General features: G+C 43.2%; 1 pseudogene; it reads right to left on the bottom strand.

Moving 5' to 3' along the window:
* Positions 1-2,564: 2,564 nt before the first annotated feature.
* LOC133095832 (U2 spliceosomal RNA) lies at positions 2,565-2,703 on the bottom strand (annotated as a pseudogene).
* Between the last annotated feature and the right edge of the window lie 15,799 nt (positions 2,704-18,502).

The raw sequence follows: 18,502 nt of genomic DNA, 5'->3' as shown, positions 1-18,502 counted from the left end.
TCCCCCAAAGGCAACATCTTTCATAACCACAGCACCAAAACCTGGACATTGACATTTCTACGATACAATTAACTAGACTACAGCCTTTGCTCTGACTTGACCAGTTTTTACATGCACTTATTTTTTTATATGTCTCTGTGTTTAGTTCTATGACATTTAATCACCTACATAGATTTATATAACCACAACCACAGTCAAGAGAAAGAACTGTTCCTTCACCACAAAAGTGCTCTCTTGTGCTAAAGGGGCAATGTTTAATGCAAGTGAAATCACATGCTGCTTCAAGTTTTGCTTCTAATTTTTCTTTTGGTAACAAAGCAAAACTTGAGAAGATGTGCAACTCATCACTAGGCTGGCTATACAGCAAACGTTCAGTAAACTCTTTGTGGGACGAATAAATGCTTTGTAACTTCATTATAATTCACTTTCTCTGTGTTTTGGATCCTTCTCCCCCCCGGTCTCTGGGAACGTGTATGAATATAATAGCAGAACAGATGCAAGAAAGTGGAAGAAGCCCCCAGGTACCGGGAGGGGTCCTTGGCAAACGTATACTTAATCCCAGAGGCCCATCCTTCTGAGCAGTCTACATCCTTAAAAATTCCTGTGCAAGGCTAGTGTCTTCCTGGGTCTCTGATTGCTTTTTTAGTGTCTGTCACTATCATCAGACACTTTACCCTTGGCTACCTAAAATTAAATTGTAGATGTGAGGCCAGCTGCTTTGTTTGTGTTTATAGCCTTCTGTAATCTTCCAGTTCAGTGCTGACTGAGGGCAGCAGGTATGGTCAACCTTGAGTCTCTGAATATGTTTTGCTGCAAACTAGCGACTCAATTGATACATGTTCCTTGCCTGACTTTGCCCAGTGGAAGGTATGCTTGTTACGACTGGAGACTTTGTTTTCCTCACTGCTGTAGCTCCAGCATATGCTTGACACCTAGTAGGGACTCCATGAATATTTGGTGAATAAATATCTTTGAATATATGAATTCAGATCTCTTGCCTTTAATTCACATTACTTGTTACTTCTATGACCCATGGAGCAGAAATGGGAATTATCTTTAGAAAAGAACTTTTTTGGTTTTTGGAAGTCATAAAAAAATGCAGGATTTTTCTCAGCATTTTTAAAAAGCACCATTGACCTTGCTTTTAATTTTCATTTTATAGCGCTCTGGAGAATGACCACCTGAAAACTTTACTTATTAATGACTTGCCAAAGAAACGTTGGCATCCAGTCTTCTGAGAGCTATGTACTTAGACAAGTAGTTCTTAAATACCTAGGAGCTCTCTGATGATCATCCTTGGTTGTAGAAGACACAATAGCAGAGACCAGAAGGATTGTTGATGGTAGAGGGTAAATCCACACTTAACCCAAAATAGAGTTCAAGCTGGGATAATTTTTTTACAACAAATTTAACCCAAAATAGAGTTCAAGTTGGGATAATTTTTTTTAAAACAAATCTTATTCAAAGTAAAACTGACCATGAGCAAAGAACTAAAATATATTTGAGTCAGAGGAAAATGGGGACTTGGATGGTCATAAATATCAGCCTTGATATTTATGCCCCTTTGCACGTGTACAAACAGATTTCTTTTCAGTCCAGGAACACCTCACTTCCCAACAAGAGAGCACCTGAAAATAAACAGGCTCCTATTTTATGTACGTAGCTCACATGGGTCGATCCTCAGGAGGTGCTGGTGTGGAGGACATTGGTGGATTTGAAGTTTGGAGCTTGGACAAGTCATACTGCCTCTGAGAAATTCACTTTTCTTCTTCTGGAAAATGTACACTGTCATTCCTGCCCCATTTCTATCTCATAGTTCTGTTGTGAGAAACAGCATAAAATGGTTGAGATTCTACACTTGGCAGCACTTTTTGAACTGCAAGCACTATTTAGGAGTAAAATAGGATTAGTTTCATTAAGTCAAAATTGGCCGCTCAGAGAGCAGTGACTTGGAATACAGAGACGGTCACTGCATGTTTCTAAGCCAGTCTATGATGGAATTGGTTGATAATTAGCTTCACAACTTCTGTGAAAGGAATATACTGCCTTGTTCCAGATGGCAGGATAATTCTTCACCAGGGGAGAGACCAAGGATTCTCTGGGAAAATGCTCTCCCCTCTCCAGCAAGGCTCTCACTGGATCAGTTATGCTAAGATGGATGTAGATATGTGAGTCTCCATCTGCCATCACCTGAGCTTTTGAGAAAAAAAAAAAGCAAGCCTTTATAAACTTCCTTTTCAAAGTCTGGATTGGATCAATTAGTACTTAATCTGCCTGTGCCAAATCAAGAAAAATTGGTGTTTACTTTCTTGAGTGTTGAGTGTTTACTTTCTTCCATTGAGCGTTTACTTGAGTGTTTACTTTCTTCTGTTGAGCTGTTTTGGGTCTCAGTTTCAGACATGGCCGAGGAAGAAAGTCTGAGCTGGTGACAGCAGTAAAGGAGTTGTTTGGGAGGCAGCTAAAGAGGGCTGCTTTCAGGGGCACGGCTCTGGAATCTGACCTCTCTATTAGGTCAGAATCCATTTGCCTCCAAACTCTAGATGTTCTTTTCTCCTCCAGTTTAATAATGATTGTATTAGTTTGCTGAGGCTGCCATAACAAATCGCCAATAAACTGTGGCTTGAAACAAGAGAAATTTATTCTCTCACAGTTCTGGAAGCTAAAATTCTACACTTGATCTTAGCCAAAAGGCCAAGAAGCGATGGAAGCTAAAATTCTAAAATTGAAGTGTTGGCAGGGCCACATTCCCTCTGGAGGCTCTAGGGGAACATCCATTCCTTGCCTCTTCCAGCTTCTGGGGCCTGCCGTGGCCTTCCTGGGTTTGTGGCTGCATCCCTCTCCTCTCTGACTCGGCGTTACTTTGCTTTCTCTTCTAGGTGTCTGTCAAATTTCCCTCTGCCTCACTCTTACAAAGGACATTGGGTAGGGCTCACCGGATACAGGGCTCACCGGATAATCCAGGTGGATCTCCTCATCTCAAGATCCTCAACTTACTCACATCTGGAAAGACTTTTTCAAATAAGGTCATCTTCAAAGGTTCTGAGGATTCGGATATGGACAAATCTTTTTGGGGGTTATCATTCAACAAACTATAATAATTTTGAAAGTCTAGGATTTTCCTGGTGGCGCAATGGTTAAGGATCTGCCTGCCAATGCAGGGGACACGGGTTCAATCCCTGGTCCGGGAAGATCCCACATGCTGCGGAGCAGCTAAGCCCGTGCGCCACAACTACTGAGCCTGCATTCTAGAGCCCGTGAGCCACAACTACTGAGCTTGCATGCCACAAGTATTGAAGCCCACGTGCCTAGAGCCCGTGCTCCACAACAAGAGAAGCCACCACAATGAGAAGCCCGCACACTGCAACGAAGAGTAGGCCCTGCTCACCATGACTAGAGAAAGCCCACGCGCAGCAATGAAGACCCAATGCAGCCGAAAGTAAATAAATAAATGAAATAAATTAAAAAAAAACTTTAATATGAGGTATATAAATCAATACACTCTTTCTGGTGGACAACATGACTATTTTACTTTATTTAAAAAATATTTGAGTACCTACAGTGCGCCGAAATTGTTTTAAGGCCTTTAATCAATAAAAGTGCAGATGCCTCTGATCTGGTAGTTTTACTGATTGGAATTTCCCTGAAGATATGCTTACAAATGATCTACAAAAAGTTATTTTTTAGATGGTAGCTGATGGTAGCATTGTGTGTAAGAGAAAAACAACTGGAATAATATCAAAGTGTCCATTCATAAGGGATTAGTTGGAAAATCACACTGAGTTCATATTCTTATTATGGAATGTACGATGTGGCTATTAAAAATAATTAGGCATATATTGATATGGAAGATACATTAACTGATAAAGTTTGGCAAACTACAGAATCCTTATTAATATACATAAATAAAAATCAGCATCTGTATAGATACATATGTTGGTATACGCATAAACTTTAGGGGGCAGTGAGAAATCACAGAGAACTCTAAATAGTGATTATCTTTTTAGAGAAATTCTGGGGGAGGGAAATGCAGAGGATGAAGGAAGTATTTTACTTTTCATAGTTTTATGAACCACTGAATTTTCTAAACTTATACATGTGTTATTTTTATTTTTTAATAATGTAAGTAGAATTTATCTGGTGGTGAGAATTTAGGACATTCATTTCTTTTTTTAATACCTTATTGTGAAGTTTTATAAGAAGTCTGAGGCTTTTCTTTCAAATCAACTTGAAACTAGGATCAGATCTTTCTACTGCTTCGTATATTTTCTTCCTTGATTTGTATAATTATTGTTGCTCTTCCATGTGCCTCTTTTTCTCCTTGTGAAATTGATTATTCTCCTGTTAGGTCTCCAGGATTTAGTAGCTAATCTCTTATCTTTTCCGCTCATGATTTCTAACACATTGAATTATTGCTCTGCTGTTTCAGAGATTTCTTTCACTTGATCTTCGTCACTAATTTGGGTCTCACCAGTGACCACTCAGTTTCAGCTCATCTGATGACTTTAAGTTTTAAAATCATGTTTTCAGTTCCAGGAAGGGGTGTGTGTGTGTGTGTGTGTGTGTGTGTGTAGGGGAGGTGTGCACACGTGCACATTATTCATGGAATCTAAGTCATCTTATTATCTATTTTTGTTGAAGTTGTCCATTTTAGTAGAGGTCTGTTCTGAATATTTTATATTTTATTCCTCAAGGTTCCTGGTTCCCATAGGCTCTTGGGCCCCTTGGGCTTCTTGTCATTTTTGTCTGCTTTGGGGCTGAGGTCAAGTTGCTATGGACTTTTGAGGCAGTGGTGGAGCCACTGCTGTCTCTCCTGGGTGGGCTGATGGTACAGCAGAAGCAGGTATTCAGACCTCTCGTGACAATGGGGCTTCCCTTGGCTTCTCAGTTGCAGGGACAGAGGACCTTCTCCCAGACTCTCTCAGTGCTTTTGCAGGTCTATGGGGGTCAGGGAGACATGGCATCTCTATATTGGTTAATGTCCTATTCTCTCTGGTGGGAGAAGGGGGTGTGCAGTGAGCTTGAGCTCCCAAAGTGAGATCTTCCCTTTCAGGTCCATGCAGTGAGGCTCTCCTGTGCTTGTCCTGTGGTTCTCTTCTGGTCTGAAGGGGAGAAAATCTTGACAGACTTTCAATTACTTCCTCCATGCCTTATCTACACACCACCTGGAGCTGCCCCACCCAGTCGAGCCCAGCCTCAAGCAAGAACCCCAGCCAATCTACAGATGCATGAGTCCAGCTCAAGTGAGCAGAACTGCCCAGCTATGGCCAGCCTAGATAACCTAACCTTTAGCTGACCCTCAAGCGTGTGAACTACAACAATAAATGAGAGTTGTTCAAAGCCACTGGTTTGTTACATAGTAACAGCAAGGAGGTGGGATGCTGTCTTTTATATTTCTATTTCAAAAAGAGTTAACAAGTAAGTGTTGTTAAAAAACAAAAACAAAAACAAAAAAAACGGAGACCAAAGAAAATATTTAACAGGTGGAAAAAAGAGATCTGATATAACTTGCACTAAGAGAAGTTGTAGAACCTCAGAGTTAAAAATACTGGACTGTATTTTGCTTCAAGATGCGGGGCTGTGTCCTACCCAAAGTTCCATTCCATAGCCCCTGGCCCAAGAGATGGGTCCAACATTTATTAAATAAATAACTTCTGAAATATTCCCAGTCAAATCCTTATCTGAGAGACTAATTGAGAAAAGTTTTCCCTGCAGTATTTCCATTCTTGGTCCTGGGTCTGCTTAAGCATCTTCATGATGGGGTACTCACTACCTACCAGACAGCTATTTCCTTTGTTGGGATAACAATAATTATTAGAAATATTTTGTTGAAGCAAAGAAGAAATCTAGTTGACAGCATGAAATCTAAACTCAACAATTCAAAAGTGTGAGTTCTTCCCTCGTTAAGACGCCCCCTTGGATGAAACGGGCATATTTTCACGGGCTGATAAACAAGCTGCTATGGATCAGAACATCTGCATAATAGTTTCCACTTATCATTGTTACCTTAAATTCTATCCAGCTCCAAAATTACACTCTTTCATCTGTAATAAATGATTTACCTTCAGCTGGAAAAAGCAAAACGATCCCTTTTGGATTAAAATTACCTAAGAATGTAATCAACGGCATCTCATTTTGTTAGCTCATCATCTTAACTCTCTGGAAGTCTTTAAATAGGAAAAATTAGCACTTTTATTGTGTTCTTGATGTATTGCAAACATTGCTTATGAGTACACACGGTTACAGGGCCAGTCCAGGCACTCCACTGGATCGAAAACAAATTTGTGTTTATTGTAGTGAAAAATAACGTTAAACAGTTCCTATTTAATGTTACGAGGTATCTTAACATTCACCAACCTGCCTGATTGTAGGTAAGGCTCAAGGACAAAGACTGTTAGTTAAGTTCTCTCTCTCACTCATCCTTTTAGAATAAGTCAATATGAAAGTCTCTATTCAATTTATATTAAATGATCAATAAAATATCTAATGCACAGTGTTTGAGAAAAGTCCTCAATTGTATTTATTATAATAATAATTACTAGCCAGTAGTACTGTGACTGTTCTTAGCTTTGCAAGCTTTCTAGATCATCACACAATATACTGGATCCTCTAACTCTTCCCTACCAGCACATTCACTCTCTCCTTCCCAGACAAAACTGGGTTGTTTTCATCTAGTCTAAGAACTAACATAACTATGGCAATAAACCTTCTTCTTGGCTGCCTTCCGAGGTCAAAAGCTAGTGGAGGCTTGGCGGAGAGGGTCAGGTAGAATCCCAAAGGCTCTGTTATTCTAGTTCTGGGCTCTCCTGGCTCAGGCTGTAGAGACTGAAGAAACCCATGGGCTGATGGCACAATTAACTGGGTAAAAGCCAAATCCAGCAGGCAAGAAGTGCAAGCCTGATGACGTAGGGGTTAAAATCATCCATTACTTATGGCTTGCTCTCCACTGTTGTGTTCCAGCATCAAGCTCCATGCATGGCCCATAGTGGGTACTTAATAAGTGAATATGCAATAAACAAAGGAAGGTGAGATTGCTTATCAGAAACCAGAGGAATGTTTCCATTTTCAATCTGGGCAACTTGATAGTTAACCACACGGCAGGCAGGTTGCAGTCCCCTTTTGACTTGTATGCTTTTGGGTTCTCTTCCAGATCCAGTCTATTTTGGGCTATCACCATGATATTGCAATTATAGCCCTTACCCATTGCCCGTGTTACTAATGCAGGGTTGCCAAATATCTGGCACAGATGCTGCTGTTCTGCACATGGACCATGACAGACATCGCTAATGGATTGCAGCACCGCCTTTTCGTTGAGTGTGTACGCACCCTGTGGCAGACACGGAGTCGCGGCATCCAGATTCCCTTTCAAGGAAATATTTGCTGTCCAGCTGCAAGGAGTATGGTCAGCAGACGCTCTAGCTGTTAGCATCTTTGAGGTCAGCTTCAGCTGCAGAGTGTCCCCTGCCTGGAAGGCTTCCCAGGGCAGCCTTCACCTAGTGACTGAGCCAGGTAGGTGACTGAGGCGGGGGTGTGGGGGGTGGGGAACGGTGGTCATAAAGGCCCAGCCATTCCAGGGCACTGTTGGACAACTCTGATGGAAAATGCCAGCTCCAGAGCCCTGCTCATCTACAACCTGAAGTTGGCTGATGCTTTGTCAGACTTGCTTTGTGCTTTGTTTTCTCCCTCTACCCAGTACTGCTTCTTTCCCCTTCTCTTCATAGGTGTTGATCCCTAATAAACACCTCAAACTCCAGACTCTCAAGGTTTCAGGGTCTGCTTCCGGAGAACCCAACATGGCAGTCCCTGCCACTAGATTGGGGCTGGCATGTGGAATTAAGTCCATTTTCCATGCCTGTCCTTCCTAAGGCCAGTGCTCACTGATAGTGATACAATCAAGATACTCAGAACATTCCAATAATTCCCCAAAATAGACAAGCCCAAATCCTTCTTTGGCCTGCAGGCCACAGAGGATACAGCCAGTTACTGCTGCTTTGACTTATTTCAGCAAAAACTCATGCTTTCCTTCAAACCATTCAAATAATGTCCTTCATTGTCTAAGAGAGGGTTTCTCAATTGTGGCACCATTGACATTAGGGGCTGGATAATTCTTCGTTGTTGGGGGCTTTCCTGTGCATTGTAGGATGCTTAGCAGCATCCCTGGCCTCACCCACTACATGTCAGCAATACCCATCTCCCACCAGTGGTGCTGACAACTCAGTGTCTTCAGACATTGTCAAATGGCTCCCAGGGGGCACAATCTACCTGCTTGAGAACCACTGGTCTCAGAGTTCTGTCTGGGGAGGTAGTCTCCAGGTAAGGGACATGAAACCCTGAGCATGTTTCAAAACACTCCTTCTCTGGGCTTCCCTGGTGGCGCAGTGGTTAAGAGTCTGCCTGCCAATGCAGGGGACATGGATTCGAGCCCTGGTCCAGGAGGATCCCACATGCTGCCAAGCAACTAAGCCTGTGTGCCACAACTACTGAGCCTGCGTTCTAGAGCCCGTGAGCCATAACTACTGAGCCCGTGTGTCTAGAGTCCACGCTCTGCATCAAGAGAAGCCACCACAAGAGTTGCACCACAACGAAGAGTAGCCCCCGCTCGCCGCAACTAGAGAAAGCCCGCGCGCAGCAACGAAGACCCAACACAGTCAAAAATAAATAAATAAATAAATTAAAAACAAAAAACCCCACTCCTTCTCTGTGGGCCTTGATCTCCAACCTGAGCTCTTCTCTCAGCAGAGAGGGGGCAGTGGCTCTTTGAATTAATCATCACCAAATCAGAAGAAAGATGGGAGACTTCCCTGTTTCCTAGTTTAGGAGCTTGAATTCCTGACTTACAGGTTTGCTGATAGCTGTGCCAGATCTCAGAACCAGCCTACGACTCCCACACCCTGGTCCTTGAAAAGGCCTCTCACCCCCAGGCAGCCTGTAGGTGTGTGCTGGTTTGTTTGCACCCTGAGGGAGGCTACATTCCTGAGGTCCTTTGATGGCACTGAGAGTTGGCTTTCTGTCTCTAGGCCTAATGTGAGCATGAGAGGGGCAAAGTCGTTTACTTAAAAGCTAAAAACTGGGTTTCATGGGAACCTTCAAAAATAATTAGCACCTGAATATTGTTGGAACATTTGGGATCATATATGAATGTATATATGTGTGCATAAACTTATTTACTTTAGATTTTCACTTGTTTCATTCTTACACAAATACATACCCACTGAAGAAAATTCAAAACGTTAGATCACCCAAGAGTAGAGAAAATAAAAATCATTCCTACTTTTACTACCTAATGATAACTATAGTATTTTGAAAAATAATCTTCTGGTGCTCTTTCTTATAACATAAATAGATGAAGTGTGAATTTTATAATGAAAATAGGATCATATTGTGATATCATGTTAACTCTCTTTGTTCTACTTATAAATATAGGTTGAGCCTGTATTTTCTGCATCTCCACTCTTTTTTTTGGTGATTACTCTCCCTTCATTTACAATGAAATCTTCTGAGGGAGGGAGATTTGTCTTATGACGACCCTAATTCTGATTTTTGGAGGGGAGAAATAAAGGTTAGGATAAAGAAAGTTAGGTGAGCTCTGCTGACCATGTTCTGTGCCATCTCACTCACACCCACAGGTCCTCACCTCCACTACCAGCCTGGGGATGGAGTGCTAACTCTGACTCACTTCTCAGCTTTGCCTGGAGAAATTGAAGGCTGAATCCTGAAGGAAGCCTCCACTGATCATATGATAGCTGTACAGAGGACTTCAAAATACCATCTCCAGCAGTCAGTGCCTCGCACGTTAATGCTGCTTACATAATACTTGTCTGTAGGATTTACAAAGGAATAGAAAGAAAAGTTTTCTCACAAAATGTGTCCTGCCTTTCAAGGTCAAGTTTTGGAGAAAAATGCTTTGGGCTGACCTTGGGGAGCATATATGTACCCAGAGGGGAAGATTGGCCTGAGTGATGCCTACAGTTTCCGGGAGGCACTGAGGCTGTATGGCTTCAGTTGGGGGCTAGCAGTGGTTTGCTATTAATTAATCCTGTGACCTTGGGGCCAATCACTTCCTCCCTCTGGGCTTGCATTTCTTCTTCTGTACAGGTATTCCTTTTTTTTTTTAAACACCAAATACTTATTTGGCTCTTACTGTGAGCCACGCAGAGACTGGTGCTGTGGATAGAGCAGTAAAGCTGTTGTGTTCGGTGCCCTCAGGGAGTTTACTGCTTCAAGCTGTGCTGTCCAGGGGCTTCCCTGGTGGCGCAGTGGTTAAGAATCCACCTGCCAATGCAGGGGACAGGGGTTCGAGCTCTGATCTGAGAAGATCCCACATGCCACGGAGCAACTAAGCCCGTGCACCATAACTACTGAGCCTGTGCTCTAGAGCCTTTGAGCCACAGCTACTGAGGCCCGTGCGCCTAGAGCCCGTGCTCCGCAACAAGAGAAGCCACCATAATAAGAAGCCCATGCACCGCAACGAAGAGTAGCCCCCGCTCGCCGCAACTAGAGAAAGCCCGTGCACTGCAACGAAGACCCAATGCAGCCAAAAATAAATAAATAAAAAAAAAAAAAAAAAAAAAAGCTGAGCTGTTCACTGTGATAGCCACGAGACAGACGTGGCTATTGAACACTTGATATGTGGCTGGTCCAAATTGCGTTGTCCTCTAGGTATAAAATACACATGTTGATTTTGAAGACTTAAAATGAAAAAAAATGTGAAGTATACCTTCAATAATTTTTTTATATTGATGACGTGTTGAAATGGTAGTATTTTGGATATTGGGTTAAATAAAATGTACTAGTACAATTAATTTCATCTGCTTCTTTTCATTTTTTAAAAATGTGCTGCAAGAACATTTAAAATGACATTTATGACTCCCATCATGGTTCTAGTGGGCAGGGCTGGTCTATAGGGGAGACAGGCAATAAGATGCAATGTCGACACGATTATGTCGCTATAATGGTGCCAGCACTTAGGAAGAAGTACAGGGTCTTTGAGGGCATCCAGTAGGCGCATGTGACCTTGTCTGAGGGCTTCCCTGAAGGATGAGGGAGAGTGAGCCAGGTGAAGAGTGAGGTGGGTGCTGGAGGGAAAGGATATTCCTGGCCCAAAGAACAGCAAATATGAATTGGCACATTTGAGGAAGAGAAGGAGGGCTGGCGTGGCTGGAGCTCAGAGAGGAGAAGGGAGATGGTGGAGAGAGGTGGGGGAGGTCCAGTGGGCCATGCTGAGGATTTGGGCTGTTATCCTGAGGGAGGATAGGAAGGATGGGCAGAGGAAAGGCATGGTGCATGCATGAAAAAAGTCAGATTGTTCTGGCTGGAAAATTGGGCTGAGTCCTTAGGGAAACAGAGACAGTTATTTCCCTGGTGGTGTTTTCAGGTGAATTCTTGCTAAGGTTCCTTCCAAGGTGAAGGAGTCATCATCCCTGACCTCAGGAACTCACCTGATTCAGGGAGACAGACCCACACGAAGCTCCCTTCATGATGGAAAGGAGGTGGAATTCTAACAAGCGGCCCAGGAGAATTGGGGAGCAGGATTTTTTTTAATTAAAAAAAATTTTTTTTTTTTTTGCCACACCACGTGGCATGGGGGATCTTAGTTCCCCAACCAGGGATCGAATCTATGCCCCTGCACTGGAAGCATGGAGTCTTAACCACTGGACCGTCAGGGAAGTCCCGGGGAGCAGGACTGAGGCGGAAGAATGAACAGGATTTCACGAGAGAAGGCAGGGCAGGATGTTCTAGGTAAAACAAGGTAGCTTCCATGAGGCAGTAGGCTGTCATCATATTCTGGACTCTCTGTAGCTACACCGAGGGCATTATCTCAATTGATCTTTAAGCAACGCTGTAAGGTAGGTGCTATTATCTTCATTTTACAGATAACATTAAAGTTTGCAGGTGGAGTAACACACCTGATCCTCACATAAATATTCACTGAATTCTGTAGTAACCGGTGGACCGAGAATTGGAACAACGGTTGGTCCAACTCCAGAGGCTCCTGCTCTTCATATACATATTGAAAAATAGCAGGCTAATAACGTGGGTTTTTTTTTTTTCATTTTAAGAGGTATTTTAAAACTGACATTTATCAAATGTTTAACGTATGCCAGTCTGTGTGTGTCCAGTTGTTATGAGCACAGAAGCTATAACCAGACTTCCTGGGTTTAAATCCAGGCTCTGGCATGTGTCCTCTCTGTGTCTCAGTCTTCCCATCTGTGAAATAGGAATGACAACAATAGTTCCTTCCTCAGGGTCGTGGTGAGGATTAAGAGACTTTATTCTTCCAACAGTGGTTGTTAAATAAAAACCGTCTTATTCAATTCTCACCATGACTGTCTTCTGTCCATCCCCCCATGAGTTAAGCTTGTTGCCTAGGGTGACATGGAAACTAAGCGGCAGGGCCAGGATTCAAATCATGGTCTTAATGACTTCAGTGCCCCATGTTGCTTCTTCAGTTGGGATTGGAGTCACAAGAATCCATGTACCTGGTCTTTTCTCAGTGGCTGACTTCTGCCCTCCATCAGAATGTTTACAAACAAGTTGAAAGAGCCCTTCCCATCTTTCCTCTTTTTGCCTTTGTTTATCCCTTACCTTCCCCCCAAAAGTGGTGGGTGATGCTTTTACAAACCTAACATCCCAGCTAAAGCCACCCAAACTTTAATTTCTTTTTTTTTTAAACATTTATTTCTTTATTTTATTTATTTTTGGCTGCGTTGGGTCTTCGTTGCTGCGGGCGGGCTTTCTCTAGTTGCAGCGAGCAGGGTTACTCTTCGTTGCGGTGCATGGGCTTATTGTGGTGGCTTCTCTTGTTGTGGAGCACGGGTTCTAGGCACGTGGGCTTCAGTAGTTGTTGCACGTGGGCTCAGTAGTTGTGGCACGGGGGCTCTGGAGTGCAGGCTCAGTAGTTGTGGCACGTGGGCTTTGTTGCTCCGCAGCATGTGGGATCTTCCCAGACCAAGGATCGAACCCGTGTCCCCTGCATTGGCAAGTGGATTCTTAACCACTCCGCCACCCTATGTTCCCCCTTTCCGTATCTCTCTCCTGACATCGCCACCTGAGTATAACTGTTCTCTGGGAAAGACTCGTGTGAAGCAAACTAGGAGCAATGTGAGGGATGGAAAGACCTGGAATTCAAGCACTGGCTCAGCTCAAATCAATGCTAAGCTACAGCAGAGACCAGAATAAAAGATAATGAAGACCAATGTTTTAGGAAATGAAGATCTCATTCTGAAGCTCGTTATAACCTTGATCCTCTCCCCAGAAAATGAGGCATCTTGTATGGAGAGTGGTAAGAACAGACTTTGGTTCATTTGCACAATTTAATTGTCTACTCCAGAGCTCTGCACACCTTTCCTGTAAAGGGCCAGAGAGGGAGGCATCTTAGGCTTTGTGGGCCATTGTCACAGTTCCTCAACTCTGCCACTGTGGTTCAAAAGCAGTCATAGAAGATACATAAACAAAAGTGGCTGTGGCTATATTCTAAAAATTTATGGACACTGGATTTTGAATTTCATATAATCTTTCAATCACTTCAGAGTGTGTAAAAACATACTTAGCTCACGGGCTAGATTTGGCATACTGGCCATAGCTTGGGAACCCCGAGTTTACTCTGTACCAGGAGCAATGTGAACAAATAGATGTACTTTTACCCTCGCAGAACTTACATGAAGTTTGAGTTTTCTCAACGTGGGTTCCTTGGAGCACACTTTATTGTTTCACCAAAAGTGCTATCTATGCTCAAGAATGTTTGGGACAGACTTAGTTTAAGCAGAGTCTCTTTACTACAGGACTTCTCAGGGCCTTTAATTTGCTCATGTACATTGTGAATTTCCAAGAGGGGAATATGGCAAAGGAAACTTGCAAGGCTGTACTTATTTGACTGTAGAACACTTTTACCAAATGGAACACTGTTCACAACTGGCGTTCCATGGAACACACTGTGAGAAGACCCTCTTCTCTTTTTAAATAAGAAAATGAAGTCATTTTTCAAGGTCCCCCAGGTGCTGAACTGAAAGATTACTCTGAAGCAGAGGTGTGCCTCCTTTTAGGGTCATCATCTCTCTCCCTACGGCCAGGCTATGTTTGAGAACTGCATTCACTCTTTTTTTAAAAATTTATTTATTTTTGGCTGTGTTGGGTCTTCGTTTCTGTGCGAGGGCTTTCTCTAGTTGCGGCGAGCAGGGGCCACTCTTCATCGCGGTGCGCGGGCCTCTCACTATCGCAGCCTCTCTTGTTGCGGAGCACAGGCTCCAGACGCGCAGGCTCAGCAATTGTGGCTCATGGGCCTAGTCGCTCCGCGGCATGTGGGGTCTTCCCAGACCAGGGCTCGAACCCGTGTCCTCTGCATTAGCAGGCAGATTCTCAACCACTGCGCCACCAGGGAAGCCCTGCATTCACTCTTGATACCAAGGTTGAAATACAGAGAAAGGTCCATTTAGTTATTTCCTAAAGCACATGGTGGTCCTTCTCATTTGCTTATGTAAACCCCAGGTTGATTGCTCGGTTGTGTCTGTGGCCCTCGGTCCTCTCAAACTCACCCCGCCATCTGCGGCTGGATTCATTTCCAATTTCACTCTTCTCACTTGTATAATTGCTGCTTTAATAATTAACTTCAAAGCCCATCTGATCCTAAGCTCTTTGGGGCCGGAGCTCCCAATGCTAAAAGAAGCCAAAACGAGATGGGAAAAAGCTTCTACAATTTAAAGCCAGGTGTATGTTGTTTAAAAGCAAACATGAACGCTAGGATTTAGTGGGACAGTTTCGATTAGAATCAGAGAGCCTTTTGAGAAACTCATATAATATGAATGACTCTTGAGGCCTCAGGAGCTAAAAGACAAGAGTGGAGTAATGTCTTATGTGGGAGTTAGGGTGTAAAGTCAGCACATAAGGCAAAAATTGTGTAGAGTCAAAATTACCCTTGAAAATCTTTTAAATCATCAATAAAGTGTCAAAAAAACCACGACTTTGTGTATACTCAGCACTCTCTGTTTAAAATGCTACAAAAGTCATTTCTCCCCCCTCTCATGTTGAGCCCCAGATGAAGCAGTTGGCTTGCATTTAAGGGCCTTGCTGTATAGAAACGATCTTGTCCTCTTTGGTGGTTGAATTTCCCTGAGAGATAAGCACCTCTGATGTGGCCTGTTTGCCTTGCAAAGTCTTTTCATAAATGACTTCAGATAAATCACACCGGAAAAAGGTGATTTTTCATCTGTTCTCCTTGGAGGGTCCCAGATTTCTTTTGAGTTTAAGTTCATTTATCACCATCATAGTGTCCTTGGCATTGCTGTGATGCTGTGCTTTCACAGACCCTGGCTGGATGCTTTACTGACTACCGAGAGAAGATCCTGAAAAGGACGTGGGTAAAATGTAAGGGATGAGGAATACTGGTAAGGTCCATTTCAGCTGGACGCGTAAAAAGAAGGAAATAAACAAAGGTGAAATGAAGTGAAATAAATTTCTCATGGACCCTAGTCTTCACCCCTATCCCCACACATATACAGGGTAGAGCGAAGGAGAAAGATATTCTGTTCTTTTTTTTTTTTCCTTCTCTCACCAGGGTGATATTTATTTTTTTCCATCTTTATTGGATTATAATTGCTTTAAATGTTGTTAGTTTCTGCTGTACAATAAAGTGAATCAGCTATATGTATACATATATCCCCATATCCCCTCCCTCTTGCGTCTCCCTCCCACCCTCCCTATCCCACCCCTCATTGCACATCACTGAGCTGATCTCCCTGTGCTATGCTGCTGTTTCCCACTAGCTGACTATTTTACATTTGGTAGTGTATATAGGTCAATGCTACTCTTACTTCACCCCAGCTTCCCCCTCCCACCCCGTGACCTCACGTCCATTCTCTATGTCTACATCTTTATTCCTGCCCTGCAACTAGGTTCATCAGTACCATTTTTTTTTAAACTCCATATATATGCGGTAGCATATGTATTTTTCTCTTTCTGACTTACTTCACTCTGTATGACAGAATTTTTAATTTAAATTTAGATTTAAATTCAAATAGCCTAGTGGGCAGCAGACTTTCAGAGCCTTGATTGTCACATATAAAGAGCAGGTGATACAGAACCTCTCATAGGGCAGCTATTTATTAATCAATATATATTAGGTAACATAAAATAATGCTTGGGCTATGTTCAGTAGGAATGAAAGCATTTTGCATCCAGGTACGTGAGGATGTCTCAGTTTTTTGGAGGGTTGGAGTTAGGTCCTACCTCATTGAAAAACTGAGCCATTTGTCATGATCTTCCATGACTTTTCTCTTTAGCAGGCTGAATAAATTTGCTACTCTATCGATGTTTTTCATACGCCTGTTTCTAACCTTTTAAGTAATACGTGAACTTGTTTCCTAACCATGAGCAGCATTTCCAAATTTCTCTAAGGCAGCATCAAGATCCGTCCGAGTTAACATTCATGTTTGGCTGCCAGTCACAGGAGGCGGGCCATCCACAGCTTGGGTACCAGCTCCAGGAGGTTCTCAGTCTTTCAGGCTGTTGTCTTGTTCTGCTCCATCATCTCCCACACCTCATCCTCCTTTCCTTCCTGGGTACCTGGTGCTCCTCTGGCCTCATGTCCCTGTTCCAGGCAGGTGGGAAGAAGATATGCATTTCATTTTGAGACTTTGCCTTTTTATTCTGGGAGAAAAGCCCTCCCCCAGGAGATTTCATTTCATTGACCAGAGACATGACACATGGATACCAGCAGGTGCTAAGGATTCTGGGAAAGTATGCACTGCACTTTCTAGCCTCTAGAGTAGAGGAAGAGAAGAGAGTTGGGTTGGGTATTGAGTGAGTCAACCTACAGTATCTGGCATGGTGTTTAAACAATTAGTGCAAGCAATAGCTACCACATATTTACTATGTATCTGAACAGGCCGAGTCTGATCTCTTTGTGCCTCAGTGTGTCCACCTCAAACAGAGGAAGATGCTCACCTGAGATACATGTGAAAGACTTTTACAAACTATACAGTGTGGAAAATTCAGGGATAATGACGATGCTGATTATTTAAAATGCCCCTCCCCACCGCCGTTTCTATACTTTGGCTCATGATCTTCATGTGCTGTGATTCAGTCCCTTTCACAATGGGCCCCATGAACTCTACTACTAGCTAGTTTGACTTGTCAGGGGCCAACATCTGAGGCTGAGTTCCTTCAAAGCAGAGCCAAAGTGGTGATTCTTGTGCAAATGATTCATTGAGGAGATACCTCAACAGAGACCTGTAAGGGAGGGAAGGACAAGGAAGGCAAAGAGGTAAGGAGAGATGGAAACACAGGTGAGGTTAAGCCTGACCCGGGGAGGAACTAGAGAGTTCCTAGCTTCAGGGGCCTGGGCTTTTATATTCCCATTTCAGTCAGTCATTGACCTTAGGCTGTCCTTGGGCATAGGGATCATAGCTCCCAGGCATTTTTAGACTAGGCAGCTCATCAGCCAAGGGCAAGTCTCCGGAGACAGGCACAGGTGGAAGCATCAACAGCCAGTAATTGTAGAAGCTGGGGGATGGTGCAGGCCAGGTAGAGAAAGATCCGGGGAGGTTGTCAACGGCACCTATTATAACAACTTTTTAACAGGCAGGTGCCGTGTCAACGGCACCTATTATAAATAGATCTGGACATGGAAAAATTGTTTATTATTGTGAGTTGAGAGAGCACATCTCAACCTCATTCGTCAGAGAGCCATCTTCATCCATATTCTTCGCTTTTTTCTCTGTGATAAAAAACTCAAAATTCCATTAATGCAAATTTTGGAACAAAATTTCTCAGTGCAATTATAAATTGCATCAGTAAATTTAGAATGTGCCCCATGGCAAGAATCCCCCTTTCGTACTTGGCTTTTGTCCTGACCTGAAAGATCACATGAGACTCAGGGAAATTTTTTTTCATATTAATACGGTTTTAGGGAATTGTTAGCACTTGGCATTTAAAAGAACTTGAGGAAATGGGTGTGAAAAGCAAGGAAGCCTTTCTGTAAATACAGAGGATCTCTGAGGAGGGCCGGTGATCAGTTCTTCTCACTGGGAGTATAACTGAAATTGAACACAAAGATAATCATAATAAAATGAATAATAGTTAACACACCTGGAACACTTAGCTAGTCCAGACTTGTGGGAAGAACTGTACACACCTCTTCTTAATCTTAACAAATCCATAAAGTAGGAAGCATTACTATTATCCCCATTTACAGATGAAGCAATTGAAGCTCAGAGAGGTGAAGTTGCTTGCCCAAGGTCACACAGCTGGTAAGAGGCAGAGCTGGAACTTTAGTCTAATATCTGAATGATCGTGTAACAGGCATCTGAGAGCTTGAAAATGAGAGACATGTGAGCCCCGGGGGCCCTGGGGGCCCAAGGGCTCATTTCTTCACTAAGAGAATAGCCAGGATCTTAAACACATTAGCCCATTTGATTCTTAAAACCTCACTATGGACGGAGAAGGGGCGGCCCCGGAAGTGCGTCAGCCTCCCCCCCCCCTCCCCCCGGCGAAGAGTCGCTTGGCTGCCGCC

The sequence above is a fragment of the Eubalaena glacialis genome, chromosome 7 (assembly GCF_028564815.1).
Source record: "Eubalaena glacialis isolate mEubGla1 chromosome 7, mEubGla1.1.hap2.+ XY, whole genome shotgun sequence".
NCBI lineage: Eukaryota > Metazoa > Chordata > Mammalia > Artiodactyla > Balaenidae > Eubalaena > Eubalaena glacialis.
Note: the sequence above shows the minus strand (reverse complement) of the source record. Positions and strands in the feature narration are given on the sequence as shown.